Raw genomic sequence first — 15,584 nt, forward strand, 5'->3', positions numbered from 1 at the left:
CAAAGCTTTTGGTTTGTTCTCCACTTAGAGTGCAAAAATGGAAGAAATATTTTCTATTTTTATGCTGGCATAATCTCAACCATCCCTCACCTTCTAGAAACCCTTTGGAATTCATCTGGGATGTTGGATTTAGGGCGTCCCTCACCCATAATCCCTGCTTGAAAACTCTGACAAAATCATGCCTTCTCTTGAGAAATTCTGGTCAAGACAAGAAATCTCCTCATCTCGAGATATTGATCATAACCTTCTAGATTATGGACCGCACAATGATCGGTGGACCAATCTACACCGTCTACATATTTCAAATATCCAGATTAGTCACCCTCATGTGAGTTGCCATTGGAGGAGGTGTCATCTTGATTGTCCCAGTGGAGAAACCCATCATCTGATCTGGGTGCTATCTTCTCATCTAATCCATTCATTTGGTAGGCATGGGTTCCAGAAACATATCTGTGATGATCATGTGGGCCCATGCAATCATTAAACTGTATTTTGGATTCTTTTTCAAGAACTATTGACTTTCCATGGGTAAAAATGTAACTAATCCAGGGATTAGTTGTATTCAAATTTTCTGGAATAGGATTAGAGAGCCCTATAAAGAGCTAGTTTTTAAGGCAATCTGTCTCAAAATAGAAAGAAAAAAAAAGAAAAAAAAGAAGAAGAGATTGTCGTTCTAAGGGTATCGAGTGGATCATGACTAAGTTTGAGTCATGCGTTTGAGCCAAGTTTGGGGCTCAATCTAGGCCTTATTTGGTCTCGCTAAGAGGGTTGCAGGTAGAAAAGTGAAAAGGGGAGATCTAAAAGAAGAAATTTGAGCAAAAGTCAAGAATGTGGTTTGCAGGCATGACTAGTTTTCTTCCCAAGTTGTTACATTTTCCAATCTAACTTAGTGAGATGTTGAGTTTAATCGAGTCAAAACCCGATTATGTCTAGTGTTGGGCACCTCATTTAGTTGTTGTACCGATTTAAGTCAGTTCTCCCTTACTGACTCGACTTCCGCTACGACTTGTATTGTTGAGTCATCCCCTGCCAAGTCATACACTACTTTCTCGTGTCCATTGATGTCACTATAGTTACCACGCTAGCCTCTACTATTAACTCCAATGGGTATCATTCAAATTCCCTATGTATCATATACTTTCTGCCAAGTCACGTCTCTATTTACAACATTTGACTTGGTCACATACTTAACCAGTTTGGATTTATGTTATTTTCTAGCACTTGTAAGCACGGTATTTATAGAATATGGCCATTCCAAGCCTTGGTTTTAATCTTGTAACCATCTTTAGTCGATTCCCTCAAAGTTAAAGCATAACTCATTCTAATTAAGGTAAGATTTCTAAACTCAGGGAATTACACAACATAACTCTAATTACCTAGCCATGATCATTGTCCACTATTGTGCACTAAGTTAACTCAATGATTGGTAGCCAAATTCTTGGATATGAGACCCAAGTAAATGTATCCAAATGGGGGTCTTTCCTTGCTAATCTAGATTAGATAGGGGTGGGCTATGGTCAGACTCGAATTTTTAATAAGATGCACGAAAATCCAAACCAAGTTGAATCAGCTCAGTTCACACTAAATTTCAACCCGATGAGTCTTAGGGCTGACCACATTTTCTATCTACTTCCAACTAGTCGCCTTAGAAATGCTTGAATGGGGACGATTTGAGTGAGGAACCCTATTGTCTCCAATTTGATTCAAATAGACTCAATACATGGATAACCATACTCCCTGCTTAATTTCCCTAGTATAAATTCAATCTGAATTTGGTTTAGGTTTATTAATCTAAATTCATTGAATAGTGTATAGAAAAACTCATTCCCTAATTACTCCATTGTACCATTTGGAAACCTTTAGTACGCCCACGTTTGATTGAACCAAGAATTGGAGAATCTTTACATTAAGGTGAGTCCAATTCTCTAATTTATGATTAGAATTAAAATTAATGATTGCATGTATTGATACAAAGTGAAATGTTGTGATTTGATTATACGTTTGTGTGCTTATCACTTAAGACCTTGATTTGGGACATTCAAATCAAGGGAAATCTTCTTAGAGGTGATGGACTACCCCTTAAGCTTTCCACTTTCATCTTAGTCTTGTAGAAATTTTCAACATACACATTAATTAGTATTTGGTCATAAAGACTAGTAGGAATACTTGTACTAAAAATAAGTATGAAATCCTTTACTAATTAGGTAGCTCTCATATGAATAACCCTTGATTTCAAATAAATACGATGGTTGGTATATTTTGCCCATATGCATATAGAATTATTGAAATTTGATGATTACTATTGTTATAGAAGCATGAGTTGAATGTTAGAGATCATAAGAAAAATTCCTAGAACTGAGTGACCTTACCCAATTAATGTTAAATGAAATTGAATAAGAATTTTCTAATAAGGAAACATGTTAAATGAGAATGTATAGAAAACCCTAAATTAGTATCCAAAACGGGACATGATCATATTATGGATTAAATCCATCATTGTGTCCATGATGAGATTGGTAAGACGAACATCACCAAGAAATTGTTAGGATATGAATAAATTGGAAAGGCTACTAGTAAGGAGGAAATCTCATAATTGGTTGATTGCAAATTGGATTAATAATAATTGGACTAACCATGCATACATGGCATGCAGACTTTTCCGGGTGACTAGTTCTCCTTGGGCGTACCTGAGAGTACTTTTTCAGGTGGCTAGTTTACCTTGGTCATCCTCATTGCATGGTCTTTTTCGGGTGATTAGTTCTCCTTAGATGTACCTTAGAATACTTTTTTCGGAGGTTAGTTTGCCTTGGGCATCCTCGTTACATAGAGTTGGGCACAGGACGACTTGACTCGCCTGACTCAACTCGTCCGACTCATTCAGACCCAACTCGACCAAAATCAAATGGGTGAGTCGGTCCGAACCGAGTAGGCCTCGCCTAATTTGAACTCAAATTGAGTCGAGTTCAAGTTACCCAATGACTCGACCCGAAACTCAATCCGATCAGACTCGACTCAATCTGAAACTGACTCAACTCGGATTTGGGAATATATATATATATATATATATATATATATATATATATATATATATATATATATATATATAAAAAAAACCTAAGTATCTCTAACCTTATACGCCACACCTGATCTCGACCTGATCCTAAACTCCCTCTCTCCCCCCTTTATCCTCCTCCTCTTCTAATCCCAACAATCACCCACCACCATCACCACCCTCCTCCTCCTCCTCCTCCTCCTCCTCTCCTTCTCTCTCTCACTTCTCCACTCCCTCCTTCCCTCCTCTTCCAAACCCGGTAGCCACCCACCACCTTCACCACCCTCCTCGTCCTCCTCTCTCTCTCTCTCTCTCTCTCTCTCTCTCTCTCTCTCTCTCTCTATCCTCTCCACTCACTCACTCCCTCCTCTTCCAAACCCGACAACCACCCACCACCATCACCGTCCTCTCTCTCTCTCTCTCTCTCTCTCTCTCTCTCTCTCCTTTCCACTCCACTCCCTCCCTCATCTCTTGATTTGAATCATTGCCAACTCGTACCGACTCGGTACTTTTAATTGGGTCAGACTCGATTCGGATTAGTCCAGTCCAAACCCAGACTCGGATCGGTTCAAGCATGCTTGCTCAGTGCCAAGTCGAGTTGAGTTCGGGTCAGGCCTATTTCAAAACCAGATTGAGTCGGGTCAACCCTAACTCGGTCCGACTCAACTTGATGCCCAGGTTTATCGCTACATGGTCTTTTCTAAGTGACTAGTTCTCATTGGATGATATTTTTGTTAGCTGGATGTGTATCCCCAGGTCTGTGAGTATATACATGCATTCCTGCATTTAAACAAGATTCGTTGAATATTTCGTATGATATGAACTGATACTTTTACTTGGAAAAACTATTCTTGACTATTATGCCATGTGTGAAATCTTGGGGGATTTCTCACTGAGATGACTACTCATATTATCATAGAATTGCACTAAACAGGTGAAGATGTAGAGCTCGAAGAGTGCACTCTAGATAGTGTTCCCGAGGAGAATGAAGATGAACTGACTAATGAGAGACCTTATTTTAGTATAATCGAGCTCTATGAGATCAATTGGTAACTTCCTGCTTTCTTTCCTTTATATTCACCGAATGCTTTGACAATAAAATATTATGGTTTGTATATGTACCTTGATAAGTGGACTTTAAATTACATTCCTATTGATATTCGAATATTATATCTCAAGTTTAGATTCTCTTATATTACTATGGATGCCCACTACTTACATGGTAAAATGACTAACTCTCATATTAAGAGACCCATGTATGAATGTAGTCTCCTTAAGGTTTGCACTTGGGTTCTCAAGTAAAAGGATTGTCCACGAGCTGTGAGAATCAAGGTGTTACACTTTCCAACGATTACACAATGAATATCGACAGTTCACTCTTAATATCAGATCAATGGCCCATAGTGAATATCAACGGTCCATAGTGAAAATATCAGCGATCCACAGTGAATATGGGTGATCCACAATAAATATTGATAATCCACCACACAACATTCATCTATTACAATATACCTCACCATTCTTCCATTATAAAAATTCATCAATTACAACATTCATCCATTCCACCGTTCATCACATTCATTCATTACAACATTCTTTCATTACAAAATTCATGCATTAAAACATTATTCTACTACAAAATTCTTCCATTACAACATCCATTCATTATAAAAATTCATCCACTACATTATTCTACCACACCTTTTTCCCTTTTACAAATTTCCACCATTCATACCAAATTTTAAAAATAAATAAATAAAAAAATAAATCTAAAAAACAATAATAAGGAAAACCAAGAAGAATGAAGAAGGAAGAGGAAGAAGGGGAAAAAAAATACAATCCTCCCCTCCTATGAAAAAAAGGGAAGAACGAAACGGTAAAATGACCCTTGTGCGGAAGGATCCCACATTTTAAACACATCCCACATCTCATGTGGGGCATAATATATTTTCATGAAGCAAATTGAACCTGTCCACATGTAAGGGATTTTAATTCCATGTGATCGATCCAAGTTTGAGGGCAAAACTCATTACAGATGGACCACACAGGAGAAAACAGTTCAGAATTCACGCACAACGTTAGTGTAGTTGTGGACCATAGAGAACTTCAAACAAAAATAGTAAAAAAATCCTATTGAGGTTTTAGGGTTGTCTGATTAAAATGAACGAATTAGATTACCCAAAGAATGAGCCAAATTTTAATTTTCGATGGGGCCCACATCCCTTTTTAAAAGGATCTTTCTATTTTTGAGATAAGAGGCCGTTGTAGAAGGGGCAGCAATGGCATATGGGCTTTTAGTCCTCCAAAAATGAAAAAGTGATTTGTCCTCCAAAAACGAAAAAGTGACCTTAAGGTTACAAATCTTTAAGTCCGAACCATATTGGCTCCTGCCATGGCCACATCATGGTACCAGATCATCTGGACCAAAAACCCCGCTTCAAGACATGACGATTAAACATGGGAAATTACATGGGAAATAAGTAGTCTATAATTTTATCCACATAGAAGACCAAAATTGCATAAAGCTTGGAGCCCGTTTGTATAGCTGGACACTCAGTTACTTCTCTTTATTTGTCTCTCTTCTTCTGTTCAGATACACTGTTGACATTCACCTCCAGTTTACACGGAGAAGATTAGGTGAGACCCCGATCTACTAAGGTAGGTGGGACTCCTGATTGTAGGAGCCACATGATATATATGACTACATGCACACTGACCATCCACAAATAAATCATTTTGGATCATGATCCAAAAATGAAGCAGATCAAAGTCTCGGATGAACTATATAGTACATAAAATAATGGTAACTGATTGTTAAAAACTTCTTCGGAGCCACAAAAGCTTTGTATGACAATGGTATTTTTGTGGTCTTTTGATCAAAGTCTTTGTGACAGGTTGGATGGCAAATAAACATTCACGTGGAATCCATGAAGTTTTTAATGGTGGGGATTCAATCACAGCTCTTTCCTCTGATGTGGTCCACCTAAGCCTTAGGTCAGCTTCATTTCTGGGGTCATACTTAAAATGAGCTGTCAAACTGGTTGGACGGTGTGGATTTAAGGTACATACATCATTGTGAGCCCCATAATAAGGGGTCTCACGCGGTATATCCCGAGAACCAGGAAGCCGCGCCCAGGGGGTTTGAGAGAATCCATGCACTGTTAGGCCCACCACAAAAGCCATCTTTTAATCCTAAAAACTATAAAAGAGGAGGGTAAAATCGTGACAGGCATAGCAATTTATGCAGGGAACAGGGGGCTTAACATACATAGCCCATGTATCATAAACTACGCCAATTACATATCTTAGTCATCACTTTAATGAGGACTTTATCTAATAACAATAGAATCTCGACCATTCACCCTATTACGGTGATTTTTTATTTTATTTTTATACCATGGATCATCCATGATAGGGGCCACTGGATGGAAGGTCCTGATCCATATGCACCCTGGCCACATATATGATGGTGAGGGTATCTACGTTATTCCATTGTGAATTTGGTTTGTTGATTATAATTTCATGGTCCACTAAATGGAATTTTTTTTCTTAATCCACTATTCATCCCATAGCAAGAATAACCCTTTTACCACCCTCCCCGGCAATGGTGTGCCTATCACTCACGGAGAGGCGTGCGGGGATGAGTGACATGAGATCTGCCCCAATATGGCAGGGGAACAATTTTTTGGTGCCCAACCATGACGCCTGGCTAGAGTATCATGGTTTCTCTCAGTACATATGTTTGTATTCTTATTTGATCCCATAGCAAGGATAACGCACTAAGCCCCGTCTTTGGTGGCCCACTATCTGGATGGCCCAGGGAGTCATAGCAAAAAGTAAAGGAAAAAAAAAAAAAAAAAAGATTCCAGCCCGGAACATAAGGAACCATTTTGCCAAAGAATACCTTGTTTTGCAAATACAACTGCCTGGTTCTCCAAAATATTAAGATACCTTATTTTGTAAAACAATACTTGATTTTTACAAATACAGCAAGTTCATCAGGGCTCTAATCCCACTGTAAGACAAGACCCGTGCTTACATTGGCAAAAATGCCCAAAAGATAAAAAGTGAGAGATCTGGCATTTTATCAACACATGAGAATTGCAAAAATCCCAGCTGTGGTCGTTTGTATATCCAGACATAACCGACTATTTTATTTTTTAATCAGCTGGGGCACCATTAAAACTATCATATTTTATTTTATTTTTCAAGAAATTTTGAAAAATGAAGGGCAACAATCATGCCCTTGAGGCAATTCACACCTGAAACGGTGGGGCTTATCATGTACGGCCAATGTTTTATAAACTAAACCAAATGAATATCCTAGCCGTCACATCAATAGAATCTTGACCAATCACCCTGTTGGCATGATTTTTGTACCATGGAGTACCATGATAAGGCCCACTAGATGGGAGATCCTGATTCATACCTACTATGGCCATATGGATGTGCTTTAGTGGTACCGAACCAGTGAGCCCACGTGATGTATTCACAACATTCAATCCGTCCATTAGATGCCTTCTCTCATATTATTTATAGGGCTCACAAATTGAGCCCAAAGAAACTCATGTGAGTCACAACGCAACGATAAATTTAGAGGGGATCCTACCCTTGAATTTCATAGTGGTCCACAGTTTATTGTATATTTGAATCTAGACCATTGAGACCCCTCATCTACCCTAGATGAAGGGGCTCAGAGCAAACTTCACGCTTTTCTACAGCTCAAGAGGGTGCGGTGAGAATCAAAGGGTGTGAGTCCCCTCCCACCCTGCTCCCTGTACAGTGGCCCAAGAGAGTGTCAAATCAAGCTGATTTTCAAGCCAGAGGTTATCCGATGGACAGTTTGTAAGTGATGTACACCATATGGGCTCCACATTCACCCAGTACCAATGGACCGCACCTCCTCATCGATTGCTCCCATTGCTTTTGTGCCCCCACTTCAAAACAGACAAATGCCTAAACATACAAAATGAAAAATACCCCATCTCAATGTAAATATCTTCTCTTGCATTATTGACATCCGCCTCCCGCTTGCAAGAATAATGACCCGTTTGGCTCAACTACTGCGTGCATAGCGACATTTTGTTTTTCTTCTACGCTATCTCATATATATAAATTTCTCCTCTTGCATTATTGACATCCATCTCCCATTTGCAAGAGTGATGGCCCGTATAGCTCGACAATTGCGTTGATAGCAACCTTTATGATTAAAAAAAAAGGTTGTCAAAATAATCCATGCCCACCATTTGTCAAAGTCCCTGGCCATCCCTACAAGCATACGTGGATGTCTCATGTTTCGTACGCTACACCAATCAGATCCTTGCCTTTCACTGTTATCAACTTTGTCCAATGAATCTCGACCATTCATTCTATTGACATGATTTTTGAACAATGGACCATCCATGATAAGGCTCACTAGATGGAAGGTCATGATCCATACGTACCTTGCCATAGATATGTTGGTGAGGGGCACTAACATATTCCACTTCAGATGTCTTGAAAGAGTGGTTCTCTCTCATGTTCCATAATTGTGGCCGCTCATCTATTAAATACATGCACAGAAATCAGACCATACAAATTGTGGGCTCAGTCATGGTTAGGTTACAGCCTGAAGCATACATTAATTAGTTGATCATTACCATTTTATTTTGTCACTGAATTAGGACACCTCATCATCCATCTGATAACCTTCTATCGAATTGATAGGGTTGTTTAATCAGCATGAATTCATGCTATATGCCCTACCTTAGTGGCCCACCATATGTACGGTCAGATAGCCAGACATCTGTGTATCCCACTTGTGCTCGGTAAATGGGTACCACAGGTTTTTTTTTTTTCTTTCAAGCGCCACTGTCCTCCAATCGTCAAATAAAGTATGGAAAATTGCATAGGAGGCCATACAAGGTACCTTTTTGTCAAAAGCACTGCTCCTTTTGCAAAGATCTCCTATAACCATCCGTCCAATGCTGTAATTTACGGAGCTAGCTTTCCGAAAGGACCGTCGCTGCTAAACAAACCACGCGGGGAAGTCTCAAGTCCAACAGGTTGTACTACATATAACCGTCCACCTAACATTTTTGTATGACATCCAACCCATCTGATAGGTTTGTCAACAACATCAGGATTACCTTGTGCAAAAGTACACCACATCCACTACTCATAGAGTCGAAAACAATTTTATTTTGTTATTTCTACATGGCTAGGAATTCTTTTCTGTGATAAAGCCTACCTGATGAGTAAATGACGCTGAATTTTTTATCAAAGTTGATCCTTATGATCGGGTCAACCTATTGAAAGGGTTGGATGTGTCCCAAACATGATAGAATGGAAGATATTCACTTGGGTGAAGTATAAATGGTGGTCTAACAGGTTTGGACTGGTGACCTAAATTCAAACATGCGAAATCAAAGCGGCAAATATATATATATATATATATATTTGAACATGAAAAGTTTGCTTGAGCACTTCTGCTAAGCGAGTTTGCAAAAGTGGAAGTTCTTCATTCGTCTCAGGTCCACCTAGCTAACAGGTCGCACTTGTGCACAATCTGAGCCACTCATTAGTTGCAGCTATAGTAAACATGCTCTGGCTGAAAAATCAGTCCAATACGCTCATTAGAGGGGCGCACGTGTTTACGGAATTCCATGTTTGTCCTTTTATCTAATAATCCATCTTTATATTACGGCATGTGCCCTTCACGGTCAGTGGACCGGCCAGATTTTACCTGAGGACATCTTCACAAGATAAATGGACCTGAATCCTCACACATGTGTTGTTTTGGCATGTGTGAGGTGGAGCCTAAACTCTCAACCAGGCCAGCAAGTACATATAACAAGAAAATGAAAGGTAGTGCAGGTGGACCCCAATATGGGAGAAGCCTCTCAGCATAGTGTTGGGAGCGTTACACAAAAAAGCTTAGGATCTCGCCTCCTAAAACACTAGAATTATGGGATATAGTAAAGCAATGAAATAAATTAAAGGACGAACCACACGACACAAGAAATTTTATGTAGAAAACCTTCGAAGAGGTAAAAATCACTCACGGGACCTAGTCCAAAGCAACAATTCACTATGAAGTAGAAAGTTACAACCGATCACAAACACACACCACTTGGATCAAAACTTCTTCACTCACGTAGGAATGGATGAACAATAAGAGAATAATGAAAAATTGAGAGATCTCACCGATCACGAGGACGCAGAAGCGTTGAGACGTCGACCACGCAGTAGATCACCTCTACGAGCAAAATTATCCCTTCCACAAGCTTCCTCTCTCTCTCCTCTCTCTCTCTCACCTTGGTCATGAAAACGCCTTAGCATACCCTAGAATAGCCCTAGGGACCACTATTTATAGTTTAGGCAACTCTCCTTTCGCACCGCTGCGAAACCGTCTCAAATTTACGTAGTTCGCACAAAATCCACGTAAAATCTGCGTAACCCTCGACTAGCAGAGTCAAGTCCTCAACTGGTTGAAGGACCCCTTCGACCGGTCGAGCCTGACCCTCGACTGGTCGAATAAAAAAAAATACAGCTTACTGGACTTTGAGTCGAGCGAGCCTCGACCGGTCGAGCAGCCCACTCGACTGGTCGAGCAGTGTGGTGAAACAAGATTTAAAACATCAGTTTTACAACAGGCTGCACTATCTCGCCTCTGAACTGAGAAGAAAAACCCCATCAAATCTCCTCCTTTCTGACTCAAGAGGAATTCGCCTTCTTCAAGCCAACCGAGTTTCTACAAACCTCAAACTTGCCCTTGAGAATGCCTTGGTCATTATATATGACCCATTATCATCCGTGTGGACCTTCTCAAGTTGTAACACCTTCTGTTTTAAAGTATTCCTGATCCAGTGATACCGAATTTCTATGTGCTTCGACTTGGAGTGCTGACTTGGATTCTTGCTCAAGTGTTTAGTACTTTAACTATCGCAATAGACCATGTGCTGCTCTTGCTTCAGGATAAGTTCTTGTAGGAACCTCTTCATCCAAAGCATCTCTTTACATGCATCTGTGACTGTAATGTATTCGTCCTCTGTTGTCGACAATGCTACGACTTTTTGTAGCTTGCTCTGCCAAGAGACCGCTCTCCCCTGCAAACGTGAACATGAACCCCGATGTAAACTTCTTGGAGTTTATGTCACCTGCCATATCTGTATCTGTGTAACCTTCTAACATAGGTTTTCTGTCACCATAGCATAAGCTCAACCTGGATGAGCTTCTTAGATACCGCAACATCCATTTCACCGCTGCCCAATGTTCTTTGCTAGGATCGGCAAGATACCAGCTGACAACATCAACCATATATACTATATCTGGGTGCATACACACCATAGCATACATCAAACTTTCTACCGCTGACGCATATGGTATCTTCCTCATCTCATCCATCTCTGCCTTCATCTTTGGACATTGCTTGTCGCTCAATTTGAAGTAACCATCCTGTGGAGTATTGATCGGCTTCGTTGCATTCATATTGAACCGCTCTAGGACTTTCTCAATATACCGCTCTTGTGACAACCAAAGCTTTCTGCTGCTTCTGTCATGGGTTATCTCCATTCATAAGATTTGTTTATCCAGGCCCAAGTCTTTCATCGCAAACGACTTGCCCAACTCCTATTTTAGTCTGTCAATATTCTTGATGTCTTTACCCATGATGAACATGTCATCAACGTATAACAACAAAACTAAGAAATCACCATCTGAGAACTTGCTCATGAACACACAGTGGTCCGACTCCATTCTATCATATCCATGCTTTAACATGAATAAGTCGAACTTCTTATACCATTGCCTTGGAGCTTGTTTTAGCCCATACAAGCTCTTCTTAAGCCTACACACCATATACTCTTTGCCCTTGACTTCGAACCCCTCTGGTTGGTGTATGTAAATCTCTTTTTCTAGGTCACCATGGAGAAATATAGTTTTAACATCGAACTACTTTATTTCCAATTCCATGCTAGCCGCCAACCCAAGCAACACCCGTATGGATGTCATCTTCACATTGATGAGAATATCTCCTCGAAGTCTATACCTTTCCTCTGACCAAACCCTTTCACCACAAGTCTGGCCTTAAACTTCATTTATGAATTCTTCTGCTCAATCTTCTTTCTTAACACTCACTTATTACTCAGAGCTTTCTTGCCCTTAGGCAATTTTACCATATCATAGGTGTGGTTCTTATGCAAAGATTCCATCTCCTCTTACTTAGCTTTCAACCACTCCCCCTTATGCTCGTCGGCTAGGGCCTTAAAATAATCTTCTGGCTCTCCCCCATCAGTGAGCATAATATACTCATGCGACGAGTACTTCTTAGACGGGTGTCTGTCCCTAGATGTCCTCCTCACCTGTGACTTAACAGGTGAATCAAGTGGGGGCTGCTCCCCTAGTCCATCTTCTATAGGAAATCCCTCGTCCTCTACACATTACAGTACTCCCACGTCATCAGGCACCATAAGAGGAGTAACCAGATCCATGTCCTCTATCTCACCTGAACTAGGCTTGGTCTTCTCTACCTTACGAATGTCTTCTATACATTGATCTTCAAAGAAGACAATATCTCTGCTCATGACGAGCTTCTTCTAGATCAGATCCCCAATATGTAGCCGAACTTTTCATTACTTTACCCCCAAGAACACACATTGTCTAATCTTCATATCGAGCTTGGACCTCTCGTCCTTTGGTACGTGAATGGATGCCCTGCATCCAAACACTCTGAGATGACTGTACGATGGATCTTGTCCAGTCCACACCTTCTCGGATACTTCTCCATTCAACGAGGCTGATGAAGACCTGTTTATTAAATACACTGTCATGTGCAATGCTTCTCCCCAGAACATCTTGAAAAACTTTGCATAGGATAACATGCATCTGATTCTCTCTACAATAGTGCGATTTACTCGCTCAGCCACACCATTATGCTGGGGGGTCTTGGGAACCGTCTGTTCATGTCGTATACCCAAGGACTTAAAATACTCATATGGAAGTCACTAATGTATTTACCACCATTATTAGTGCGGTTGCACTTTAATGATCTACATGTCTCTCTCTCGACCATAGCATGAAACATTTTAAACAAACCAAAGACCTCGTCCTTGGATTTCAAAGCATAAACCCAAACCCTTTTAGATGCATCATCTATAAAAGTGATCAAATACAATGCCCCACCCAAGGTTTTTGTCTTCATAGGACCACAAACATCAAAATAAACCAAATCTAATGCATGCATTTTATTAACATGGGAAGTAGATTTAACAAATGAAACTCTATATTGTTTCCCTGATAAACAGTCAATACAGGTTTTAAGAAGTATACCTGTCACTTCTGGAAGGAGTCGCTTTTTCGCTAGTAGCTGAAGTCCCTTTTCACTCATGTGGCCTAGATGCCTATGCTACATGTTAGTAGCTGAATCTTCTGCTGCGTTCAACCCACCCTTGCATATACTGACACTTACCTTGTAAAGGATGCAATACTTCTTCCCTCTGACTGCAATCAATGAACCCTTGATGAGCTTTCAGTGCCCACTAACAAATCGGCTTTCATAGTCATCATCATCCAACCTTCCATTCGACATCAAGTTCAGACAAAGGTCTGGAATGTGCCTCACATCCCTGAGAACCAATGTGCAGCCCACATCGGTCTTCACACAAATATCACCGACCCCTACAATCTTCGATACGCCAGAATTTTTCATCTTCACGGTCCCAAAGTCACCTGACTTGTAGCTTGTGAAGAAATCCATGTGTGGAGTAGCATGAAACGAGGCTCCCGAGTCTATCACCCAGTCAGTGTCCTAACTCGTAGCCGTGAGACAAACATCATGATCTGCCGAAAGAATAACTACAACATCGCCATCTGAAGCGACCGCAGTGGAGTCTAATTTATCTTCATTTTCCTTTCCTTTTCCTTTCTTGTCATTCTTCTTCTTATGACATTCATGCTTGTAGTGGCCCTTCTTGCCATAATTCCAGCATTCAATATCCTTCTTAACACTCGACTTCCCTCTTGATTTATCTCAGGCCTTCCTGCCCTTTATGTTCTTTCTTCTCCCCCAATCTTGTGTCACAAGGGCCTCTTGTTGAGTAGACCCCTGAGACTTCCTCTTTATCTCCCCATTGAAGAGACAACTAGTTACCTATTCTATGGACACCTTTCCATTTGGCGCGGAGTTACTTAGAGACACCACCAATGTCTCCCAACTGTCAGGCAATGAGCTAAGCAATAGCAAAGTATGTAGTTCATCGTCTAGGACCATCTTCATAGCGGAGAGCTGGTTCAATATGTTGCTGACCTCATTCATGTGCTCAGCCACAGAACTATCATCTTTGAACTTGAGATTCACAAGTCGTTTTATCAAAAAAATCTTATTACTGGCTGTCTTCCTCTCATACAACCCTTACAATTTCAGTCATAGACTAGCAGCTGAGGTCTTCCTAGACACACGGTGGAATACGGAATCGTCCAGCCATTATCTAATAAACCCCACCGCCTTCTAGTCCAACTTCTTTCAATCATCATTTGACATATCCTTTGTCTTTGCTGATATGCCTAGAATTGGAACATACAAGTCCTTGCAATAAAGCAAGTCCTCCATCTTAGCCTTCCATAGGTCCAGTTAGAACCATTGAGACTGATCATCCTTGATGAGCCACCTTTCATAATTCAGAACTGATCCCACTCCATTCAACCAACATGATACCACTTTATTGGAAGCGTTACACAAAAAACCTTAGGATCTCACCTCCCAAAACACTAGAATTATGGGATATAATAAAGCAATGAAATAAATCAAAACACAAACCACAAGACACAAGAGATTTTATGTGGAAAACCTCGAAGAGGTAAAAACCATGGGACCTAGTATAGAGCAATAATTCGCTATGAAGTAGAACGTTACAACCGATCACAAACACACACTGCTTAGATCAAACCTTCTTCACTCATGTAGGAGTGGATGAACAATAAGAGAATAATGAAAAATGGAGAGATCCAATCGATCATGAGGACGTAGAAGCATTGAGACGTCGATGCGAAGTAGATCACCTCTACGAGCAGAATTCTCCCTTCCACAAGTTTTTTATCTCTCCTCTCTCTCACCTTGGTCATGAAAACGCCTTAGCATACCCTAGAATAGCCCTAGGGACTCCTATTTATAGTTTAGGAAACTCCCCTTCCATACCTTTGTGAAACCGCCTCAAATTTACGCAGTCCGCATAAAATCCGTGCAGAATCTGTGTACCTTTGACTAATCGAGCCAGGTCCTCGACTGGTCGAAGGACCCCTTCGACCGGTCGAGCCTAACCCTTGACTAGTCGAATCAAAAAAATACAGCTTACTGAACTTTGAGTCGAGCGAGCCTCGACCGGTCGAGCAGCCCCCTCCGACCGGTCGAGCAGTGTGGTGAAACAAGATTTAAAATATTCATTTTACAACAGGTTGCACTACCTCTCTTCTGAACTGAGAAGGAAAACCCCATCACATAGTTATCTCCGGAGGATTTCTCCTAATAATGTGTCAATTGAACATTTTTTAAAAATTA

The sequence above is a fragment of the Magnolia sinica genome, chromosome 1 (genome assembly GCF_029962835.1).
Source record: "Magnolia sinica isolate HGM2019 chromosome 1, MsV1, whole genome shotgun sequence".
Taxonomy (NCBI): Eukaryota; Viridiplantae; Streptophyta; class Magnoliopsida; order Magnoliales; family Magnoliaceae; genus Magnolia; species Magnolia sinica.